This window comes from Enhydra lutris, unplaced genomic scaffold (genome assembly GCF_002288905.1).
Source record: "Enhydra lutris kenyoni isolate GAN:26980312 unplaced genomic scaffold, ASM228890v2 scaffoldscaffold53, whole genome shotgun sequence".
NCBI lineage: Eukaryota > Metazoa > Chordata > Mammalia > Carnivora > Mustelidae > Enhydra > Enhydra lutris.
In genome coordinates, this window is record NW_019154137.1 from 6,468,887 (window position 1) to 6,487,550 (window position 18,664).

Genomic DNA, 18,664 nt, shown 5'->3' on the forward strand with positions numbered 1-18,664 from the left:
TAAAGATTTTATTTATTTATTTGACAGAGAGAGATCACAAGTAGACAGAGAGGCAGGCAGAGAGAGAGAGAGAGAGGGAAGCAGGATCCCTGCTGAGCAGAGAGCCCGATGCGGGACTCGATCCCAGGACCCTGAGATCATGACCTGAGCCAAAGGCAGTGGCTTAACCCACTGAGCCACCCAGGCGCCCCGAGATATCTTGTTTTTAAACAATTCCCACCAATGGTATATGAGAATTCTTAGTTCTTCACTGACACTCAATGTTACCCAAATTTTTCATCTCTGCCGTAGGCAAAGTGTATTTAATTTGTAGGACATAGTGGTGAATGAAGTTGAGCATTGTTTTATGTATTTATTAGCCACCTACATTTCTTTTTTAAAAAAATTCATTTGAGGGGCGCCTGGGTGGCTCAGTGGGTTAAAGCCTCTGCCTTTGGCTCAGGTCATGATCCCAGGGCCTTAGGATCGAGCCCCGAATTGGGCTCTCTGCTCGGCGGGAAGCCTGCTTCCTCTTCTCTCTCTGCCTACTTGTGATTTCTGTCTGTCAAGTAAATAAATAAAATCTTTAAAAAAATTCATTTTAGAGAGAGAGAGTATGCCCGTGAGTGGGGAGGGGCAGAGGGAGAGGGAAGAGGGAGAAAGAATCTGATGCAGCCTCTGCACTGATCACAGAGCTCAACTCAGGACTCTATTCCACCACCAGGAGATCATGACCTGAGCTGAAACCAAGAGTGGGAAGCTCAACCAGCTGAGCTACCCAAGCGCCATCTGCATTTCTTATCCATTAAGTTGACTCTTTATATCTTTTCTCCATTTTTCTACTGGAGTATTTTTATCTTATTGATTTGTGAGAGTTCTTCACATGTATTATGCCTTTTCCTTTCATATAGCAAATATATTCTGCTTATACTTCATCTTTTGACTTTGTTTATGGTATTCTGATATACATAATTTTAGATTTCTGTGGACTCAAATTTATCCATCTTCAGGCTTCTGGATTTTAGGACACATTTAGAATGGTGTTAGAAAATACAGAATATGTATACATGCTGCTTAGTACTCTAGGCTATCTAGGAAACTTAATTTATAATCAGAAGCTTGTTCCATTTGTATAGATGAAGTTGAAGAGAACTATGGGATACTTTATTCAGATTATGGTAAGGCTAGAAGATTATCTCTGCTACACTGTGGGGTGTGCATTTCTAGCGACCAGAATATTTTTGCATCAAATAGTGTCTTATCCCTTAGATAGCATCAAACGTTCTAAGTATTCAACTTTCCTTTTTCTTATTTCTCATCAGGCACCAAAAACTTCTGTCATTAAGATACACACACACACACACACACACACACACACACACACACACACACTATATATATATATTTAAAGATTTTATTTATTTACTTGACACAGAGAGAGACCACAAGTAGGCAGAAAGGCAGGCAGAGAGAGAGGGGGAAGCAGGCTCTCAGAGAGCCCAATGCAAGGCTCGATCCCAGGACCCTGAGATCATGAGATCATGACCTGAGCCAAAGGCAGAGGCTTAACCCACTGAGCCACCTAGGCGCCCCCTGTCATTACAATATGATGATTTTTTTCCATGACGGATAGGTTACAACATAATTAGATTAAAGCTTATTTTCTGTCAGTTACATATTTCATTTGATGGCATTTTCTCACTTTGTCCTCAAATTCCCAAGGTTTACTCTTCTTTCAGGACCCTATGAAATAAATTTCACTTCTTCGGATAGAACTGGGGCACATAGCACTGTGATCTGCACACACCGAAGGCTCAATAAATATTCTTGTGAATAAGCTCTAGAAAGAGAGGCTACTGTGAAACATACTTAAATATCAGTATAAATTTGCTATGCAATTTTTTCTGATGTTACACCAGTTACAGTTATTAATTTTCTTCTATGGTATTTTTCACAAGATGAAAATAAGTTTACTAAAAAGGAACTTTTCAAAGTATAAAATTGTTTAAAATCTCAGCTGCTACACAATCAGACAAGAATGTGAATTTATAAGATAGATGCAATACTGTTTGTACCACGTACTATATAATGTGATGTTTGGAGCAGAAAATCAGTAGTTTTCAGCTAATACTAAGACAGGAAATCATTGAATATCAATTGATATTAAATTGGCACAACTGAACTAAATTAATGTAAAATGATTTGGTATAGAGCCCAATTTTTCTATTACTTTAAGTGGAATTTTGCATTAACTTATATAACTGTAAATTTTCCACTACTCCCTATTTAATGTTCTAGCTGCATCATTCTGTAACTTGAATCTATTAAAAACTGTATAATATTCTACCAAAGATGGTCTATAAAAGAAATGGAAATTTATTTTGAATAGTATTCCACTCCCGAAAGCTTTAGAGGTAAGTAAAAATGTCTCGGATTTTATTTGTTATTGATATTTAGATGTTTCTGTTTAACTTTTATTGTTCAGTTGATTAAATATACCATAACTCTTTTTTAAAGTTGCAGGAAAAAAACAGTAAGCACAGAGAATGGGAAACTAAAACAAGTGTGGAATATAATTTGAGGGCTGAGATTAATCATTATATTGCATTAGGAATGCTTTAGAGGTGATACCGGGTGAAATCTCCACGATTCACAAGGGTCTTTCGTTTCTCGTCATTTAGAAAATTTGTCTTGTTATTAAATACATTTATTCCTTTTCTTCTAATTAAAAAGTAATATTAAAGGAATATTCAAACCAAAAATTTTTAAAAAAGAAAGAGGAACTAAGAGCTCTTAGCTATACACTATTGTATGAATCCGAGAACTTCTTTAACAGCAATGGAGACACTGTAAAAGGTCACTTCTTCCTGTCCTAGGAAAAGCGGCGCTTTCGGAGGGGACAGGCCCTCCCTGAGTTTTTTTCTCCCCCGCGTCGAGAGCTCTCGGCGGTTAAAGGTCCGGGAGGCTGGATTCAAAACAAACAAACAAAAAAAATAAAAAGGGTGATAAAGACTTGCGTTAACTGGGGGTCAAAGGAGCGCAAGGGGTCTTTTTGCACTTCACCTTGGAGGAGGGGTGAAGAAGCAGGGTAAGAAGGAGCCAAAATTCTTAAAGTCGCAAGGCCGCCGGGTCCCACGTTTCCAGGAACACGGTGGATAATCGAGGAAGGCGGGGGAAAACGGGGTAGGTACCCCTCGACTTCTTCAACCCAAATTTCGAATTCCCTCCACTTTGCTCCGTCCCGTTTCTTCCCCCCACCCCGCCCCAGGAGTCAATAAATTGGTCGAGCGCCCGGCCTAGGCTCGTAGCCCAGTTCCTTAAGTCTCTTAGACCCTAGAGAGAAAGACCACGTTTTCTGGGAGACAGGAATAGTGGGCTGTAAAAAAACAATTTTTTTTCTCCAGTGTCAAGTCTTCCTGGTGGAGAATCGGCTTGCTTTCCCTCCACAGCCGAAGCAGAAAGCAAACAAAATAAAACAGAAACTCAAAAAGCAAACCCCCTAAATCACTTAAGATCAGGTGCCAGAGTTCCGCGAGTAGAGTTGTTTTGGTGGTAAGGAGTAGGGACGGCGGGGAAGCGAGGGTCTGGAACTAGGACGGAAGGCCCCTCGCTGGGGCGTGTCAGAGGAGGGGACAGGGAAGGGTGATGCCGGACTGGGCTGCCAACCTCGGGCTGCGCGCGGGGCGCAAGGGCCCGGGGGACGAGTCCCGAGCGAGCCCGGTTTCCGATTTCCCACGGTCCGGGGCTCTGCCGGACATCCCTAACGACCTCCTTTCGACCCTCGGCGCGCCCCCCACCCCCATTAAAGAAAGAGGAAACGCGGCCCACTTTGGTCCGCGGCGGAAGCGCTGCCAAACGAATGAGTAAGTCAGGCGCGGGCACGGCACCTTGTTTACCCCACTCGGCGGCGCGCCCCTGCGGGCGCCTCGTTCGCACACGGCGTCGGAGACGCTGAACCCGGGAGGCAGTCGGCCACGATTGGTCGGTGATAGGGAGGAGGACGCTGGGAGACAAGCGTTGCAGTGCCAGCTCTCTACCGCTAGATGCCGCTCCCTCCCAACAGGAGCTGAGCGCGGGTTCGTGGCCGACAGATGGCGCCTGCGCGTTCCATTCGCTTCCAAGTCGCCGAAGAGCGAACACCCCAAACAATCCCGAAGCGCCACCAAAAAAAAAAAAAAAAAAAAAAAAAAAAAAAAAAAAAAAAGAAAAAAAAACCCGCCGGATCCGACCGCCACTTTCAAAACCCCCCACCGCTCTAGAACCGCGGGAGCTTCCGTCCCTGAGTAGAATTCGAGGGTGTAAAGAAGAGGAAGGGGAAAATATCTTGTACCAGCCCAGGGGTGAAGAAGCCCCCGGCCTGAGAAAGAAGGAAGGAGGAGTGGGGGAGGCGAACAGTCTCGTTGCTGCCTCTGTGTACGCTGAGGGGGGAGGTAAGTTATAAAATGGCGGAGGCGAAGCTTCTAGAAGTTTGGAGGGGCACCCGGAGGGCGCGGGGCCCACTGTGAGGTGTGTATGGTTGAAATAGGGCGCGAGAGAGGAGTTGGGAGGGAAAGAGAATGGGCACTCTGTTGCCATTTAATTTCCCCTCTACTCCTTTTGCCCCCAGCGGGGGCAGCCATGGAGCGGGTGGCTAAGTCAAGACGGGGAGAAGCCTCCCCGTCCCCGTGTAACCCCCAACCCTTCTTTCTGCCTTCTCCCCGCAAGTGGCTACCTCAACACTACCAAGGAACTTCCAGCCCCCCTTCCTCCCTACCTCCTACTCCTAGAGTGGCTTTCTACTGCACGGCTCTTCTTTTCGACTACCCTCGCTGAAGATTTTCTCTTCCTTCCCTCGCCCAACTCTCCCTCGGGGCCTCCACGGAGACCCCCCCCCCCCCCAATGGGTGGCCCAAAATGGAGAACGCGGAGCAGCGCAAGATGGAGGCTCCGCTTCTCTGTGTAGCATTAGATTTAGGTGCCTTTTCTCCGGCAGGCTCTTAAGCCTGGGAGAGCCCAAACTGGAGGTGGGGTGGCGTGCGAGCCGTAGTCGGGGGAGGAAAGCCGGGGAGGCCGTGGCTGGGGTGGGGGAGAGCGCGGTATCGTGGTGAGGGGAAGGAAGAGAGCAAAATGGTGGTGCTGGGAACCTAGGGGGGAGGGGAGAAGCGGAGGCTCAGTTGTGTATATTTGGGCCTCGGACCGAGGGAGGCGAGGGAAAATCTACTCTGATCACACCCCTCCCTCGTGCCCCCTCCCTTCTCCCTTCCCCTCTTTCCTTTCCTCCCTCCCTTCGCTCCCTCCCTCTCTTCCTCCCTTCCTAGAGAGGGAACAACATTCATGTGACGGGCCCCTCTGCTTCTCCCCCGCCCCATCATCTCCAGCGCGTGGTGGGGGAACTGCTTGGGAAAGCGATTGGCATCGATCTCTCCATCCCTTCCGAGGCCCGACTTCGGTCAGTTTTCTTCGGGCAACAATTTTATAAATAGGCTGGGGTCTGGCGGTGTTGGCCCCCGCGTGCAGACCTTGCCCCGAAGGGGGCCCTGCCTGCCTGGCATGGGAGGAGGGGGGAAGGGCGGGAGTGGAAGGCTGTTTGTTGGGGGGTTTTGGCGCCACTTTTGTTTTAGTTTTAGTGCTGCTTTTCGTTCCCACCCCCACCCGCACTGTCTTTCTCAAGGCACGAACTGAGCTGATCCTTGCCCCAGGTAGGCAGCTTCTGCTTTTTCCCTCCACACTTTTATTCTTGCTTGGGGTTGACTTTCTTTTTTCTTCTCTCGCGTACCCAGTGATCTGTGGACGGCGATTTTAGCAGGAAAAGGGTCTGATGGGCCATGGGAGAGAGAAGGTGTGGGAAACAGCATCAAGTAGTTCCGCAAAACTTTGAGCCCCGTTCCCATTTTCTTCTGGCCTACATTCGTAAACGTATTGTTGATTTCTGCCTTTTTTTTTTTCCTCGTCGCGAGAAGGTCTTGTTTTGCCTTTAGTTTTTTATAAACCGCTGTACTTTCGACATTTAGTTTCCGCTCTCCCTTGGTGTGTATGTCATTTTATTTTTAATTCTGAACTGTAATGGGTTTTATCGTGAGATTTTTCGTGCTGCAGTGTTCAGCTTTAATTTTTAATATTGCATTAGTAGTTTCATCCGGTTTGTGAGACTTTCTCCTCCGTGGCCTAGAAATGTTTTATATGTTGTTGCCTACCACCCCTCCCTTCCCTCTCCCTCCGCCTTTCTCTTGGATGTAGTTTCTTAATTGAGGGTCATGGAGCTTGATTAAATGGTTATTTACAGTTTACACGGTATATCTATTAGAAACTTTTGATCTGTGGGATTAGGTTTAAGTAAACGAAAAGCTTGTGTTGCTTTGAAATGGTTCCTTAAAATGCGCGGGCCGCCCCCCCCCACCCCCGGTAAAGCCCCATCTTCCCCTCGTACTGGAGTGTAAATTCCATACCCCTTTTCTCCCACGGACCGCCGTATTTCACGGCAGCCACACCCTGTATTTGTCTCTGTGGATTGGACTCATTATCAGCTTAATTTAGTGACTCTTAAACCACCATGATGGGACTTGCTTAAGCACGAAGCTTCTTTTCCTGTTTAGTCCTAGTGGTTAGTGTCGAAAGAGGAATAATCGAGGTTTCTTGATGAAACCTTGTGCGGTCCAACCTCTGCCTTTTTTCTGTTGTCTTTTTTCCTACTCCGGGCTGTTGGCGGTGTCAGCACCGCTGCTGGGGGCGGGGGTGGAGGGGAGAAAGAGTCGGGTTACCGAAGTGCGTCATTCCTGGCTCTAGCAGGGCCTGCTCGGGAGCTGCTGGTGTTTGTTACTGTCCTCGCAGCACTTTCCTGCCAACCTTCTCTCTCTGCGTATTGGTTAGGAGCAAGAGCAGGAGGCGGTCTTCTAATTCTATCTGTAGCCTAGCGCGTTGCGTTTCAGGGTATATGTGAACTTATTAAAAAAAAAAAAAAACCGGCCCTGGAAAGTGGATACATTTCTGTTTAATGACATACAATTCAGGTAGTTTAGACTTGCTTTCATATATTTTCCAATGAACGATGGGGTTAATTTTGAACATTTTAAACCACTTACATTAAAATGCCTGGTTTTCTTTTTACATTGATATCAATCTATAATTAGGGATCAGAAGGACCAGTTAAGGCATAAGTGTTAAGCGTTTTTTCAAGTGGTTGAATTGTGATTTTATGACACATTATGTTAAATAGTCTCTTTTTTTTCGTTTTGAGCCGAAGTGCTATATGAATGTCAGCTAATTGCAGATGTTTAAGTTCATTTTCATCACATACTCCTTTTTATCCTTGTGGATATAATTTTAAATATGCCCTTTGGATCTTATGGACTTTATTAAAATTCTTAAAGATGGCCATTTCTTTGTTTTTAAACTGAATTCTTAAATTTTCCGCTTAACAAGTAGTTGTGTAGGGTGACAGTTACATTGCTTAATTCTTGATTTCTTGCTAGTCTTTGATACTTCCCTATCTTTGGCTTTTTGTCAGTGTTTTTACTGAGCACAGTGTCTTCTTATAGTTCTTTTCTGAAGATAATAATTGGAGGAGGGAGGGTGGGAGGTAGAGATGAAAAAAAAATGGCCTTGAGTTGATTGTAGCTGGGTGATGACTACAGGAGAGCTCATTGTACTATTATTCTCTACTTTTTTGTGTGTACTTGAAAATTTCCGTAATTAAACAAAAAAATTGAAAAAAGATTTCAAATTGTCTTGGAATTTTGGTGTGATGACATAAAGTTTATATTTACGTATCAGTTACTGCATGGAAAACTTGTCCTTGTATATAAATACTTACACAATGCCTGATATATAAACTTTGAAAAAATACTTAAATTGAACCAATATAGGATAAGCAATATAAGTTCTTACAAATTGGCTGAACTTCAAATGTTTGTAACTTAGTCTGAATGTGGTCAACTTTTAGTTTCTTTTTTTAAGGCTTTGAAAACGGGAAAATTCCATTCTCAAAGTTTGTAAATTCTGCTTCTTGTCTATTTCATTAAGTTGGAGTTACAGTGAGTCAGTATGAAAGGGATTTACTATTAATAGGAGGGGCTTTGGCAGTTGCAATAAGTGACAGTGGAAGGGATTTGGGTGCCCTAGGGCGCATTCCTGGTAGGAAGATAGAGGTAGGAGTTGAATTCAGTTTCAGTATTTGGTGTTTAATGAATGGGTAGAGAGGAGGATTGGATAAGAAATGTACTTATTAGCCATTCTTTCCCACTGTGAAATAACTAGCATTCCAAGGTATCAGAGACTGGCAGTGGGGGTGGGGTGGGTTCTTTTTTTTGGGTAACTGATACGAAAACAAATGTTTACTTATAAAATGAGTTAAATCCCACCTCTTTAAGGATTTGGTGTTGTAGTTAAAAGTTGATATGTAAAATATTCTAATGTGTTCTATAAAGGACATTCTGACCATTAACCATCAGCAGTAAAAGTGCATTGCAGTTAAAATAATCAGTTTCCATAATTAGTATATTTGTGAATTGTTCCTACACTCTTTGAAGGTAAGTACCTTATTTTCTGTAGTTTTGTGTTGTTCAGTGTCCGGCTTTTTACCCCATGAGATGTATTTTTGAATATATGTCAAAGTTCTAAAGGGAATCCAAAATAATAGATACTTAATTTTTGTGTTGGGTGAAGTGTGTTCCCTCATCATTATTAAAGCAAAATTCCACCCTAGTCTAGGAACAGATATCTCATAACTGTTAATATTAGTCTGTATGTTCATATTTAGCATTTTAGCTTTAGAAGAATGTTATGAGAAAACAGATTACATTTGAATTCCTATTTGTATGCAAATCTTAAGTAGATGATGAGGATTGTGGCTTCAGATTTATTGTGGCAAGGTAACAGTTAAACGATTAAGCCAACAGATTATGAGTTTGGTAACTTTGAGGTCTGTTTAGTTAGGATTTTTTTTTAAAGTTCACACACTCCAGATTTTAATGAAATTAAATCCTACATTTTTCATTATTTCCTTTTTCAATCTTGCCTTATTGACTGGTGGTTGTCTGAGGACCTGTGTATTAAAATGGGTAGGGAAGGGTGGGGAGCAGGCTCAGGCTCAAATAAATTATCTTTTGGGAATATAGTGTTAGATGTGAAAATATGCCTTGGACAGTTTAGTAGTGCTTAATATTCTGCATGTTTAACTGATGCCACCCACAGTCATGTGTGGGAAGGGAGTAAACAGTGAATAGCGTATTCTTTTTGCTTTTGGTTCTTTATAATAGGTGGAAGACTCCAGATTTTGATGCTGCAAGCTAACTTTGAGTTTAAAATTTACATTAAATGGACACAGTGATCTGTTCATTTTATCTTAGCAGGATAATGTTCACATCTCTTTACCATGGTCACTTTTGTGCCTCACATGTTCAAAAAAAACCAACCTGGTCTTGTATCAGCATTTTGAAATTGCTATTAGTACATTATTCAGATACTTGAAATGACAGTTATTGTACAGTGGAGCACTAGTGTATACCTATTTTGGAAGTTGGGGTCTTAGCAAAGGAAAGGGATAGTCCCAGTTAGCTATGGGTATCAGTATATACTGAAATGTGATTAATTACTGGAGAATAAAGAAGAAACTTAAATGATTTAGGCTATTTTAAAACTTCTCTACGTTTTCCTTTTGCAGTTTTCTACATTTGTTCCATGCATAGGACTTTTAATTTGTGGTTCAGTACTGTCCCTGTATAATATTTTCTCTGTATCTCTGGCTGTCATGGGTGTTGGTTATTGCATGTTCTTTCTGTTGGTGAAGATAATGTGAGAAAACAAAATTGTCAGTTAGATTTTTTTTTTAACATTTAACATATCCTGGGTTGCCTGCTTTGCATTTAATCGAACCAAAGTTTATATTTATTCAGTGTAAGTGGTGTTGCTTGCGGAGTTTTGAATATGTGCATTCTAGAAAACAAACTGCATCTCTTTAGCCGCTGTGGTAATCTGCTACCTGAACTGTGTTCCTAATGTATGCTTGATATAGTTCTCTCTTTGATACAAACCAGAAGAAAACAAGAAGTCTTTACGTATGGTTAGTCAGGAGATTATTGAAATTGTTTTATACTCCCCATTCCTCCAAAGGAATGGGTGAATAATGTTAATGCTGTTTCTTAAAAATTTTTTACTTGGAAAATACATTACTAGGATTAATGAGACCAACTAGAGAGATTACTGTAAGCTCTGAATAATCTAGGGTACACTCAAAGGTAAAATTCCTTTTTAATGTCGCACTGTTGTTAAAGGGAAAAAGAGTAAGTCCTGTTTACACTTTTTGCATGCATAACATTGGTATAATGGGATTTAACCTATAACTTGTTGAATCCTGAGATATTCTAAGAAATAATTTAGTTTGAGTTCCTTTTGAATGCCAATAACTGTTTCAACTTTTTTTTTGTTTTAACATTTTTAATTTAATTTTACATACCTTGCAAGATAGGTGGTTATTGTCATTTTACAGATGGGGAAATCGAGACTCTCAGAGAATAAATGACTTGTCACATGATAATAATTGATGGTCTGAATTCAGACCCAAATTAATTTGGCCTCAAAACCTTGGCACTCTTTTTTTTTTTTTTTTTTTTTTTTGTTAATGCTCATTAGTTTCCCTTAACTAAGTGGTTTAAGTCTTGGGTTATCTACACAGGGTTAGATGAGTTGCTGCCTAATGAAAAGTCTAAACCTTGTTTTACACTAAAAGATTAGTTGAAATAAATCTGAGCTTTGTTTTTCTTGTATGTGCTCATTATACAAAAGTTTGTGCGATAATATGATGAATTGTGTTCTTGATTTTTTTTGGGGGGGTGGTCATGCTATGGTAGATAGAGTGGTTTCACTGAATTTTTGCCCTGTGTCATTTATGTTCTATACAGGCTAAGTGTGTCTGAGAATAGTTCCCCAATCTTTCAGCTTGTTTATTGAGCAGTTAGATTTGAAATAAAAATTTATTTTTATAAATAAAAACGACTATTTTATAATTCACTGCTCTGACTGATTCTGTAAGGGCAATTTGTTGTTAGTTAATGGTACCTTAAAAATAATTCTCTTTCCTTGTGTTAGTATTTCTGTTTGCTTCTAATTGCTATTCTAGTTCATCTTTGACTTTATTAAATTTTCTTGTTCTAATTTGTATAAGTAATAGTTAATATTGGTGTCTTTGATCATTAGTAGGTTTATTAGTGATCAGTGACAGGAATCCTGGTCTCAGCTTTGCTTTTCCTCTCTTCTTTCTGCTTCTTATAAACTACAATTAGAACTTTTCTTACCTGAAGGACTGCTAGATGTTGGATAGCTGGCCTACAGTAAATTAGTGGAGATGAGGTAAAACAATGTATAGTGCTTTTCATAGCCATGAGTCAAATGTATATATTTTATGTTAATTGTTCTCTTAAGCTTCATTCTGTGGGAGATAATTTTTCCAGTGATGCAGTCTTCTTCTACCCCAGATTCTTTGTTCAATAATGAGTCTCTTCATCTATATTTACCTCTTTGTACTCCCAAGAATAACAAGACCCTGGTGTTCTACAACAGGATTATGCCCCAAGGCATCCATTGTATGTAATGAATTAGTTTCTCTCCTGTGTATCTGGCAAGATGCTAGTTTTGTGCCATTCTTGGGAGAATTCAGGAAATGGTCATTCAAATAATTTTGAGTTTTGTGGTTAATCAACATTGTGGAACCCTGGATGAGAAGGGCTACAGATATTAAGGGCCTTGGTTTGGTGCTAAGCAGGGTTTTACTTTTTCTTTAAAAAAAAAAAAGATTTATTTATTTATTTATTTGACAGAGAGAGAGAGAGAGAGAGATAGAGATAGATAGATATCACAAGTAGGCAGAGAGTCAGGCAGAGAGAGAGGAGGAAGCAGGCTCCTGGCTGAGCAGGGCCCCTGATGTGGGGCTCGGTCCCAGCACCCTGGGATCATGACCTGAACCGAAGGCAGAGGCTTTAACCCACTGAGCCACCCAGGTGCCCCCAGAGTTTTACTTTTCAGTTACTTTCCTGTCAGTAACCTTAATATAGCCTCTACTAAAATTTACATATAATAAAATATGAATGCAATTGATAATATTGCCATCTCAGGATAAATTGGTTAGTGTTGATTGCAAGCAGTTAGTGCTACCTAGTTGTTTCAGAAAATTGAATGTGGGAAGTTAAATGCATAATTCATTTGTAAAAAGAAATATTGTAGAAATTCTGTTCATTATATGATTCAAAATTTTTTATAAAAAGTATTTGACAGTAAAAAAAAAGTATTTGACAGTGACTAACATTAGCAATAGTTAACACTAACTGAACTCTTAATCTCCATCAGACACTGTTAAAATGCTTTACATGTATTACCTCACTTAATCTTCATGACCTTGTTACCCATTACCATATGATTTATTGCTCAAACCAGGATACTTTTGCGCATGAAAGGGGACACTAACTAGATGGCATTCTGGGATAATAGTATAAACTGGAACTGTCCCAGAGAAACTGGGTGTATGATGTCCCTGATTAATACTCCATTTTTCAGGAGGAATCTAAGGTATAGGGAAGCCAAGTACCTTGCCTGATTAGTAAGTGATAGTAGGGGATTCACAACCTCTACAGTTTATTTGAACGTGAAAGTGATTTAAATGACTTTAAACAGCCATGTTCTGAGAGTTTATTTTTACTCCTGGGGGAATTTCTGTTGGTGTGGGGTTGATTGCAAAAGACAAGAGACAGTTTTTAAAATTCTTCCTAGTAGAATTTCCAGTTGTCTTTTTTCAAGTGACTATTGGACTTTTGAGTGACTGTTGAAAAACAACTTCTGAGGTCCACTGAAATAAAAAAAAGAAAAAGCCAAGATAACTAGTTTGATTGTTTAAGTTGTGTTTTTCTTACGTATTATTCAGACTCCCCTTACTGTTTTCTTGGGAGGAAATGTTAAATCTGTGCTATTTCTTGGGGGTTCTTAAATTTCTTCTCAGAAGAAAGCTGAAAGAAATAATTTTGTGACTGGGGAGAAGTGGTGTTAGAAAAAGGTACAGTTTAGAGACTTATTTCAAGTTAAACTGATCATGTAACATAATTTGAGAGTTAAGTCTTATAGACATTGAGGTATCATTTCTTTTATTTATTATTTTATTTAAAGGTTTTTATTTGACAGAGAGTACCGAGCCCCCGCGACAGAGAGCGCACAAGCAGGGGGCATGGCAGAGGGAGAGGCAGGCTTGGGTGGGAGCCGGATGGGGTGGGGCTTGATCCCAGGATCCTGAGATCAAGACCTGAGCTGAATGAAGATCAAGGACTGAGCCACCCCAGGAGCCCCTGAAGTGTCATCATAAAATCAGTACTTCCTTTTTTTTGGGGTGACTTTTGTAGTTGGCTTCTGTTCCTGCTTGTTTATATTTGTGATACATCCCATCCCCCAAAAATGATTACTGTAGGTTAATTCAAACATTTAGAGAAATAATTTTAGCATAATCTCAGATTATACTATATTGTAAACTAGGATTTCCACCCCCCTTTTTTTTAGTGGGGGTAATTGTTAGCTGATCTTCTGTTTAAAAATTATTTTTTTAAAGATTTTATTTATTTAAGAGAAAGAGCGAGCACAAGCGGGGGAGTGGCGGAGGGTAAGGGAGAAGCGGGCTCCCCACAGCGCAGGGAACCAGACATAGGGCTCCACTTGGGGCTTGGTCCCAGGACCCCGGGATCATGACCTGAGTGGGAAGGCAGACACTTAACTGACTGAGCCAACCAGGTGCCCCGGTAGAGAGCTGATGTTAAGAGGACTAAGTTTTTTCATACTTGGCTGTTTTTTGGCCATTTTAATATTTCGTTGAGGAATTTGTGTGTTTTTTTTATCCCTTAGCTAGTTCACTTTTGGAGGTTTTGTTGGTGCCAATATTTTACAAACAACTGCAAGGTTATTAAGTGGGTCTACCTAATTTTGCAAGTCTTTTCTTTAGTTCATTAAATCCATCATGAAAGTGGCCCACCATATGTGTGGGCCACATAGTCACTGATAGACAAAAGGTTATTTTTTGTGGATTTGGTTAATTATATGAAATTAATACAGTTGGGACTTTATTTATTTAAAAGATTTTATTTATTTTTATAGAGAGAGAGCCTAGGGGTAGAGGGAGAGAGAGAAACTCATGCAGAATCCCCAGTGAGTGGGGAGCCCGACATGGGGCTCAATCCCACGACCATGAGATCATGACCTGAGCAGAAACCAAGAGTCTGACGCTCAACTGACTGTGCCACCCAGGAGCCCCTACAGTTGGTATTTTAAAAAGCTGTTGCTTGTTTTTAATCTAGGACTGCTTAGCGGGTAGCCTGCTTCTCCCTCTCCCTCTGCCTGCCTGCCACTCCCCCTGCTTGTGCGCTTGCGCTCTCTCTGTGTCAAATAAATAAAATTAAAAAAAAAAAAAAAACTACACCAAACACTACATACTGGGATTACTGTATATTAAAGAATATTAGGTTAAAACCAGTAGCCGTCAATGCAGTTGTTTTTGACATGGTGTCCTTAATTTGAGATTAATGGCAAGAATTTTTTTTTTAAGATTTTAGTGGGGCTTGAACTTACAACCCTAAGATCAAGAGTCACGTGCTCTACTGACAGAGCCAGCCAGGTGCACCTGGTGACAAGTTTTTTTTTTTAGTTTTTAGTTTTTTGTCAGAGAGAGAGAGAGAGAGGGAGGGAGGGAGGGAGGGAAAGCAGGGGAAGCAGCAGGCAGAAGGAGAAGCAGGCTCTGCTGAGCAGGGAGCCTGATGTGGGGCTGGTTCCCGGGACCCCAGGTTCATGACCTGAGCTGAAGGCAGAGGCTTAATCCACTGAGCCACCCAGGTGCCCCAGTGACAAGTATTCTTTATTTTAAAGATTTTATTTATTTATTAGAGAGAGAGATCACAAGTAGGCAGAGAGGCAGAGAGAGAGAGAGAGAGAGGAGGAAGCAGGCTCCCTGCCGAACGGAGAGCCGGAAGCGGGACTCGATCCTAGGACTCTGAGATCACGACCTGAGCCGAAGGCAGAGGCTTAACCCACTGAGCCACCTAGGCGCCCCAGTGAAAAGCTTTGGGTGAAAAATAACGATTGAGGACTGTAAGTGAAGCCTTGGAATGCTTCAGTCTTGGGTGGTTGTTTATAAATGAAGTTAAAAGAGCCCATGTTCATCCCCCATGTTATCCAAAAATCGAGATCTTCTAAATGATGTTATGGTTTTGTGTAAAAGCAAAAGAGGCAATCGGCAATGACTTTTTTTTTTTTTTTGAAGATTTTATTTATTTATTTGTCCTGGAGAGCTCATGTGCAAAAGCAGGGGGAGCGGCAGGCAGAGGGAGAAGCAGGCTCCTTGTGGAGCTGGAAGCCCAACGTAGGACTCGATCCCAGAACTCCAGGACCATGACCTGAGCCAAAGGCAGACGTTGAGCCACCCAGGTGCCCTGGAAGTCACTGTTACATGGCACTCTTGTGTGTCTTTATTTCACTTTCTAAATGCTTGCTTTTAAATAGGAATTTTAGGGTGCCTGGCTGGCTCAGTTGGAAGAGCATGCAACTCTTAATCTCAGGATTGTGAGTTCAGGCCCCATATGGATGGGTGTAGAGATTACTTAAAAATAAACTTAAAAATAGGGATTTGAAGTTAAATGTGTTTGTGTGTTTAACTTTTTGACTTTGAATTCTATGTTAGAATGTTAGCTTAAAGTGTCTTTGTAGCAGTATATGATATTCATTAAATTCATTCTCTGTATATGAAATATATAATGATTTAGTTTTGATACATTTAAAGTATTTTCCATTTCAGAATGGGGTTATATGATCTCCTCTTTTCTTGGATCTCTAATCTTTTCCCCCTTTTTTAAAAGCAAGAAGAATTTTTCCACACTCACTGATGTGTCTACTGCCACAAAGAACATGGTTAATATTCTCTTACTAAAAAAGGTCTTTTTTGTGGTTTAAAGAAATAGTATTAAAGATAGTTAGGAACATGAACCTTTGAGAATTTCCCTTTTACACTAAAGAAATAGAGAAAATGTAGGAAATATTAGCAAAGCCATAATATTTTTCTTTTGGGATCTATCCTTCTCTGTTTCCACTAGTCACTCAGGCCAAAAGACATTCCTCAGACTTTATTCCTGGCAGGAGAATTGAGGAAGTGGTGGTAGCCATGGTTGGCAGAGAAGCTGAAGCATGAAGGTATGTTTTTGAAAAGCAAATTTGTCAATGACAAATGGATTTTTCCAGCTCTATGTATAGGTACTTTTTTGAGTTTTGATTAAATATCAATGCATAAAGTGAGCAATTCATTGAGGAATATTCAGTAGTTGCATTCATATCTGGGTGTTCAAAATGTACTTGCAAAATTTCAGAGGGATTATTTGGACAATATGGGATTATATTAGAAAAAATTCCTTTTTAAAAAGATTTATTTATTTATTTATTTGTCAGAGAATGAGAGAGAATATGCACAAGCAGGCAGAGTGGCAGGCAGAGGCAGAGGGAGAAGCAGGCTCCCTGCTGAGCAAGGAGCCCAATGCGGGACAGGATCCCAGGATCCTGGGATCATGACCTGAGCCGAAGGCAGCAGCTTAACTGACTGAGCCACCCAGGAGTCCCAGAAAAAATTCCTTTTTAAAAAAAGATTTTATTTATTTATTTTTTAAAAAAGATTTTATTTATTTATTTATTTGACAGAGAGAGAGCGATCACAAGTAGACAGAGAGGCAGGCAGAGAGAGAGAGAGAGAGAGAGGGAAGCAGGCTCCCCGCCGAGCAGAGAGCCCGATGCGGGACTCGATCCCAGGACCCCGAGATCATGACCCGAGCCAAAGGCAGCGGCTTAACCCACTGAGCCACCCAGGCGCCCAGATTTTATTTATTTATTTGACAGAGTTAGCACAAGTAGGCAGAGTGGTAGGCAGAGGGAGAGGAAGAAACAGGCTTGAGCAGGGAGCTGGATGGGGTGGGGCTTGATCCCAGGACTCTGGGATCATGACCTGAGCTGAAGGTAACTGGTTAACTAACTGAGCCACCCAGGTGCCCCTAGAAAAAAATTCTTCAGTGAGGAATTATTTCCTAAACTTTTTTTTTTTAAAGATTTTATTTATTTGTCAGAGAGAGAGGGAGAGAGAGCGAGTGCAGGCAGACAGAATGGCAGGCAGAGGCAGAGGGAGAAGCAGGCTCCCTGCTGAGCAAGGACCCCGATGTGGGACTCGATCCCAGGACGCTGGGATCATGACCTGAGCCGAAGGCAGCTGCTCAACCAACTGAGCCACCCAGGCGTCCCGATTTCCTAAACTTTTGAAGTTAGGCTGAAACGCAGGCATCCGGGTTGCTGCATGAGAACAGCAAGTCTAACATGAGAGGTAACTATTTGAGTGTGTGTATAAATATATAGTGCTTAAGTGTACAGTATTGGTGAATATTCATATTTATCTCTTATAAGTAAATTATTAACTTCTTCAGACTGGGAATTGTGTTTTTATCTAATTTTGAATTCTTGTGTCATGTGGTATGTTATACAGATTCTTAAATGATAATTGAATTAAACCTTAGGTTTTCTAGAAATTTAACTCTGCATTATAATTACATTATTAATATTCACATTAAAGAACTGTGTGTTGGAAGAAAAGTAATTAATTTCCTCTAGTTGGCTTTGCAGTAAAGATGAACTTTATAGGATATCATTTACAGCATCTACTAGATGGCAAGTTGTAGTACTTTTCTAACACTGACTTTTTTATTTCTTAAACAACCTTGTTATGTAGTAGTTGGTGGTATTTTCGTTTACTGAGGTTCCAGAATGGTTAAGTGACTTGCCCAAGTTCACTCAGCTAGTAAGTGGCAGAGCCTACTTTTAAATCCAGTTTTACCCAAGTCTAACATACTTCTTTATGTGGTGATACACTGCCTCCCAGTGGGGTGATTTATAGATTTCTTAGTGATAACTTTTTTTTGGGAAAGAAAAGAAAAGGAGACGATAATTGGGGTGCCTGGCTGGCTCAGATGGTGGAACATGCGACCTGATCTCAGGGTCATGAGTTCAAGCCCCACATTGGCCATAGAGCTTAATTTAAAAAAAAGAGAGGGGCCTCTGGCTGGCTCAGTTGGTGGAGTGTGCAACTCTTGATCTCAAGGTCATGAGTTCAAGTTCCGTGTTGGGCATGGAGCCTGCTTAAAAAATAAATACAGATTTTTTGAAAATGGAGACAATAATCCAAAATTGTTGAGACCAAGGAGGAAGTTAAACTTCTCAAAGTAGTCTGAGGACTTTTGGCAATTAAGTAGGAGAAAGGCTTGTTTTTTCCTGCTCTGAGAATTAAAATACATTTTTAAAAATTTATTTTTATGTTTTAAAAGATTTTATTTATTTATTTGAGAGAGAGCATGAGCGGTGTTAGGAGTGGAGGGACATGCAGCTTCCACGCTGAGTGCAGAGCCTGACTCTGAGGGGCTTGATCTCATGACGCTGAGATATGACCCGAGCTGAAATCAAGAGTCAGATACTTAACCAACTGAGCTACCCTGAATTTATTTTTTTTATTCCAGCTTAATTAACATTCAGTGTTATATTAGTTTCAGGTGCATAGTATAGTGATTCAAAAAATTCTATACATTACCCAGTGCCCATCACAATAGGTACTCTTAATCCCCTTCACCTATTTCACCCATCTCCCCTCTGGTAACCATCTATTTGTTCTCTA

The 18,664-nt window shown here is 41.0% G+C and overlaps 1 protein-coding gene across 3 annotated transcripts in view; it reads left to right on the top strand.

The window, feature by feature from the left end:
• Positions 1-4,195: 4,195 nt before the first annotated feature.
• The window catches only part of LOC111157208 (stromal antigen 2), a 143,749-nt gene continuing 129,280 nt past the window's right edge, over positions 4,196-18,664 (top strand). For 2 of the 3 annotated variants that reach the window (XM_022518498.1, XM_022518500.1), the window contains exon 1: positions 4,196-4,409. The gene's annotated coding sequence lies outside the window, so the exon portion shown is untranslated. Of the gene's footprint in view, positions 4,410-5,382; positions 5,408-18,664 lie in introns of those variants that run through there. The other variant, XM_022518499.1, reaches the window with a different exon arrangement.